Raw genomic sequence first — 6,255 nt, forward strand, 5'->3', positions numbered from 1 at the left:
TTCAAGTAAAATGTTTCAAAATATTAAAAGATAATCTCTAGTAGGTCTTTTGAGATTCTCAATATGTTTTAGCCAGTTAGTAATTTTCTTCTGTAGTGCTAAAAAGTCAGTTCCTGACTTACTTTATACTCAGCACTAGAGATGTGGTATATGCTTAAATAAATACTTCCTGCCTATATTGTGCTGCCAAAAATAGAAAATGATAAAAAATTATATTAGATTTTCCTCTGATGCATATTTCAATAAATGTGTTAGGACTTATTCATGAATTTCAAAAATATATTATGCCAGTAAACCTTTTTGCAAAGGCACTTTGTAAAATGCAATTGAAATTTGCAAAAATACTCTACCTTAAACTTTTGATTGCATTATGATCTATTACAACTTTTCCACAGTGTAGGTAATATTAGGGTTTTTTTTTTTTCCCTAGGCAAATAGTCTCTAGAGTTTGATATCGATCAAAGATAAAGCCTGATACATAAATTATGTCAGTGACTTCAAACATCAAGCTAACATTTCAGACTGGATATGTAAAAACCTCTGAGCTGCCATCTTCTTTCTGAAATCAACCAAAAGCAAGGAAAGAAAGGAAATAAAATGGAAATTTCCTTTTATAACAACAAAAACCCTTGACACTCAAATTCAGAATAAAGGAAAAAGGGCTACTGAGTGGAATGCACCTTGGACCAAGGTAATGGAAAAAAGGAAAAAGGAGACAAGCTGTTCACCACTGAAAAGCTCAGGTAGAAAGAGGAAATTAAAACCAACAACCCTAGTTTGGACCACCTACAACAGAAGGGATGGAACCAGTTACAAGAGCTTTATGCTACCCTGTTGAAAAATGAATTTGCAGGGGAAACAGAGCTGAAGAAATAGACACATTCTTTGTAACTACTGCAGCAAGACAGAGAAGAAGCCCTGAGTAAACCACTGTACCTACCATCCCTTGGTCAAGGATAAACATACACACATACAAATACACACACACAATTTTTTATCCTATGGAGTTCCACTGAGAACCAGGGAGATTTTCTGCTAGCCCAGACTAAGTCTGGTTCCTGCTCTATACCATCTGTTCTATAGTAGCTAACTGAAAAGAACTCCAGTCATTAAAAAGTAATAATTAATTTATAATAGCCAGCACTAGAGATAAGCAAAACAACTTTAAACAGGAAGGTCACTATCATATAAGTATGTTTGAGGAGAGGGAATATACGCATATCTATGGTTAATTCGTGTTGATGTATGACAGAAGTCAAACCAATATTGTAAACCAATCATCAATCAATTAAAAATAAATAAATTTTTTCAAAAAATTGCACACACACATACATAGCACATATACAACTTTTTAATACTTCTTATAATCCCAAAGAAAACAGGTAAAGACATTCAAATTTCCCATGTGTTCAAGTTTTCTATAAACTCCTGCCCTGACTTTTCTTTCTAACAACAGCAAAAAGAAAAAAAAAAAAGATCAGTAGATAAACTCTATGGTACTCTCAGACAGACCAATGGACCAAGCCCAAAAGCAGTCCCACAGATACATAAAAGCTAAATTATTAATAGAAGTGACATTGACAGTATGTGAAAGAGAGGGGAATTATTCAATAAATGGTATGTAAACAATTTTATAGAAGAAAAATGAAATCAGAATCTTGCATAATCTTTCATACAAAGATCAATGCCAGATGAATTAGAGATTTAAACATGAATGTCAAAGTTACAAAATATTTCAGAAGAAAAAGGGAACTATCTCTGTTACCTGGGGGTTAAGAAGAAATTTTTCAAACAAAAAGAAGAATTTCTTTTTTCAGACAAAAAGAAAACAAACTGCAAAGGAAAAGACTAATATATAAGTCTTCATTGAAATTAAAATTATGCTTATCCAAAATATTGTGAGTGACTACATAACCCACAAGCTTTCAAAAATTAAATGCACCATAATAACTGAAAAAAGATTAGTGAAGACATAAAGAATGCCTTCAAATCAATGTGAAAATTGAAATTAAACCAGTAGAAAATTTGGGGGAAAATTTAAGTATCGGAAATTCTAGCCACTTATATGAAAAGAAGATAAAAATGGAAATAAAGACTTTAAAGGTGCTAACCTTCATCAACCATAGTACATGCTCAGTTGCTTAGCCGTGTCTGACTCTTTGTGACCCCATGGACTATAGCCCGCCAGGCTCCTCTGTCTATGGATTCTCCAGGCAAGAATACTGGAATGGGTTGCCACTTCCTCCTCCAGGGTATCTTCCCAAGCGAGGGATCCAACCAATATCTCCTGCATCTCCTGAATTAGCAGGCATATTCTTTACCAGTAGCACCACCTGGGAAGCCCTCATCAATAATCAGGGAAATCCAAACTAGAACCAAAGTTCAGAGTGAGACACCATTTTACTCTGATTATAATCAAAAATTTTTTCTCTTTAATGTGATAGCATCAGTGCTGGCAAGACTGTAAGACCCTGAGAACTGGCATGCACTACTGATGAGACTGTAAAAAGACACAACCATTTTGGAAGGCAATTTCACATTCTCTAAAGCCAAGTCCAACTCTTTTGCAACTCCATAGACTGTAGCCTGCCATGCTACCCTTTCCATGGGATTTCCCAGGCAAGAATACTGTAATGGATTGCCATTTCCTTTTCCAAGGGATCCTCCCAACCTAGGAACTGAGCCTGTGTGTCCTGCAGATTCTTTACCACGGAACAACCAGCGAAGCCTACAGCACCAAAACTGAGTTGAGACTCATATAACTTAGAATAACTTTAAAAATAGATATATTTTTTAAAGAGTTCAAAATAATTAACACTATACCTGAGGGTGTTTTCCTAGTGCTGAAGACTTACCTTGGGATCTTTCCAGGGTAATGGTTTTGATAGTAATGTTGGAGATGCTTGGTGAACTTTCAGTCATGGAGCTGCTCCTGTAAGCTAAGTTGTAATAAACTCTCAGATCCTATAGAAGCAGGATCTATTTACATGTGATGATTTCAAATTCTATCCCCAGGTACCTGTGAGCACTGCGATCAAGCCCAGACTCTGAGGGTATGATCTCATGATCCTGAGCAAAAGGCAGCCCCATCAGGGGAAACTCATAGAGTACTAATATGGTTTTCATGTTCAAACAAGAGGTGACTGGGGACCCCTTGAAGACATCCCAGACTTTGACGGTATAATCATTGTATCCAGCAGGATACACTGAGGAAGAAGTCCAAGCTGGAAGCTGCCCAGAGGCTATATAGGCAACACAGCATCATCTGACCCCGAAACAAAGGCATCTCTACCCAGGTTAGTATCAGACACTGTTGATGTCAGATTCTTGTGTTTGAAAGGCCTGCACACACTGTCCAGGGCACATGTCCCACCCAACGGCTTTCTTGTCACATCTTCCAAACAAGAAGGTGTTCCAGGTCTCTGAGGGGGCCAGGTCCAAACACAGCACGTCAGTCCCATGCCCATAAAAAGCACTGCAGCAGCCGCCTGCTCTCCATGTTCCACAGGCACACGTGCCATCGCCACTGGCCGTCAGGATCTGCACATCAGAGCTGGTGAAGCTGCAAGCAGTGTGCACAGCAACAGACTTCTTTTTGGCAGCCATGTTTTCATTTCTGTCAAACAGCGGTAGGTACACGAAACACTTATTATCCAAACCACCCCATGCAGTGACACGTCCCGACGGGGCGTATGCACACGCCACCACCCACTTGCAGTTCATCGCGACTGTGCACTCCTTGTTAGTAGTGAAGGAATCCCACACTACCACCTTCCCATCCTGCGAGGAGGTCACCATCCTCCTCTTATTCTTGAACCAGTCCATGCACAGAACCTTGTTCCCATGGCCTGTGAGGGTCCTTCTGGTCTTCATGACAAACTGCTCTGGGGCCTCCACGTGCTTGGCCACCTGGTGCAGCTCCAAGTCGGGCAGCTTGGCCTTCTCCTCCTCAAGTTTGCCCTTGAGGCTCAGCCTCAATCTTGATTGACGCCAGCATCTCGTTTTCATGTAGCCCATCGCCTGCTGTCTTCACGCGGGGACCCACCTGGAGGGAAGCAGGATGCAAGTTATCAGGCTGCGAAGGCATGGACCGCAGCACCGTAGCAGTGGGTCCAGCTGCCTCCCCATCCTCAGGCACATATCCCAGAGCAATGAATTTAACCTTTCCTGCTAACATAGTCCCTTAATAGTTTGAAAGTGATAAACCTTCTTGCCAATTTTTAAACTGGCCATCATCTTTAATCAGAAGTGTTTGTAATAGTTCTAAAGGATGTTAATTCCCAGTTAAATATAAATATGGCATTATTAAATAAAATTGTTACATCTCTCTTTTTACACGTGTCTAAGGAATATGAATATAAGAATACATTTTTAACCAAACATCCTTTATTTGAAAAAACTTAATCAAGCTTTTCTTTAGCATTCAGAAATTTAACATCTGTCATGTTTCTCCTTAAACTTGTATCTCTGTTTCATCTTCCTCAAATAATTTTATCCTAAGGGAATATATTTTATATTTGGAAGTTTATCAGTAAAAAATACATGAATTCAGAACGTAAGAAAATAGTAAAGACAAAGCACTAGTGAGTAAAATGTAAACAAAAAGAAAAACAACAAGGAGACTTCTGTTTCTGGGAAGATAGAATAAACGTACTTCTTATTCTTCCCAATAAGGACAATTTATGAAGAAGAAAGGAGAAGAAAGACTGTTTAGGGACCATAGGACCCACAGAATGACACAGTGGTGAGTTCCTTGGAGTATTTTGTATCCCAGACATGTAGCCAAAGAAATTGGCAAAGTGGAACTACCAATAGGCACATGTAAGAAGAAACTCCAACAAAAGCCTCTCTCTCTAGTCTGGCTCAAGGCACATGAATCAGAGCAAATTCTGGGAGATAGTGAAGGATAGGGAAGCCTGGTGTGCTACAGTCCATGGAGTCACAGAGAGTTGGACATGACTTAGAGACTGGATAATAACAGCCAAGGGAAGCAGGCAAGGGGCAGCCTAGCAAAAGAGAAGACTTTAAATATATATATATATACCTTCTCAATTTCATTCATTCAAACACCAAATGAGGGAGGAAAAAAGGGTGGCTCCACCTCAATCATGCTAGCAAAAACCAAGTGAGGAGCCTACACCTTCATCCTTATAAGACTATAAAAGCTACCCCAATCCCCTCCCTGCCAGGATGGTTTCAGAGATAAGCAAGCAGGCAGACAAGCCTTTCATCTCTCCTGGCTAGTGACAAGCCTACCCTGCAGTGTTAGTGGAGACCACATGGAGAACTGCAAGTCCCAAACTCCTAAGCTTGCCAAGCAATAATGAGGACTCTCCAACCGTGTATCAACAGAGCACACTGTTTTAAGAAACTTGTACTTCTATTTCCAACTGTCAGTGGCAAGGCAAATCTTCTCCTGCTAAGGTAGTGTCAACATAAATCCATCTAAAATAGGTTTAAATACACTATGGTCTCACAATATCATACAAAAAATGTCCAGGTATCAGTCAAAACTCGCTGCTTATACCAAGAAACAGGAAGATATAAAACTGAATGAAAAAAAGAAGTCAATAGATGCCAACACAAATATGACAAAGTTGTTAGAACTATCTACAAATATTTTAAAGTAGTCATAATTAAAATACTTTAATAAGCAACTATGGAAAACAAATGAAAAAGTAGAAAACCTCAGCAAAGAAATAAAATGTAAGAAAGATTTCTGTATGATAGTAGAGTAAGATGCTCCTTTTTTCTCCTCTTCAATCTAAAAGTAAAAAATCTACAACTCCAAAAATGTGCCTCTGCCCAATATACCAGAACACAGGAGAATTCTACTTATCTGCACACCTATAATGGGTGGACCAGAACACATAGAAGCAGGACTAGGGGAACACTGGAGGCAGTGCCTGAAATCTTGGCTTCCAACCCTATAGCTGAGAGCCTGCAGCCTTATAGAACCTGGTAGAAGCAGGGAAGGTAGCTCACACAACACCAGCCTGCTGGCACAGGCAGTTGGGGAGCAATGGCCGTAGAGTCTGGAACCCCATCCCTTCAGTTGCAAAGTGAAAGTCACTCAGTCATGTTTGACTCTTTGCGACCCCAAGGAATTCTCTAGGCCAGAATACTAGAGTGGGTAGCCTTTCCCTTCTCCAGGGGATCTTCCCAACCCAGAGACTGAACCCAGGTTTCCCACGCTGTAGGTGGATTCTTTTCCACCTGAGCCACAGAGGAAGTCCAAGGGTGTCAACAATTCCA

The 6,255-nt window shown here is 39.8% G+C and overlaps 1 pseudogene; it reads right to left on the minus strand.

Moving 5' to 3' along the window:
- Positions 1-3,034: 3,034 nt before the first annotated feature.
- LOC128062465 (guanine nucleotide-binding protein subunit beta-5-like) lies at positions 3,035-4,012 on the minus strand (annotated as a pseudogene).
- Positions 4,013-6,255: the final 2,243 nt, after the last annotated feature.

The sequence above is a fragment of the Budorcas taxicolor genome, chromosome 17, assembly GCF_023091745.1.
Source record: "Budorcas taxicolor isolate Tak-1 chromosome 17, Takin1.1, whole genome shotgun sequence".
Taxonomy (NCBI): domain Eukaryota; kingdom Metazoa; phylum Chordata; class Mammalia; order Artiodactyla; family Bovidae; genus Budorcas; species Budorcas taxicolor.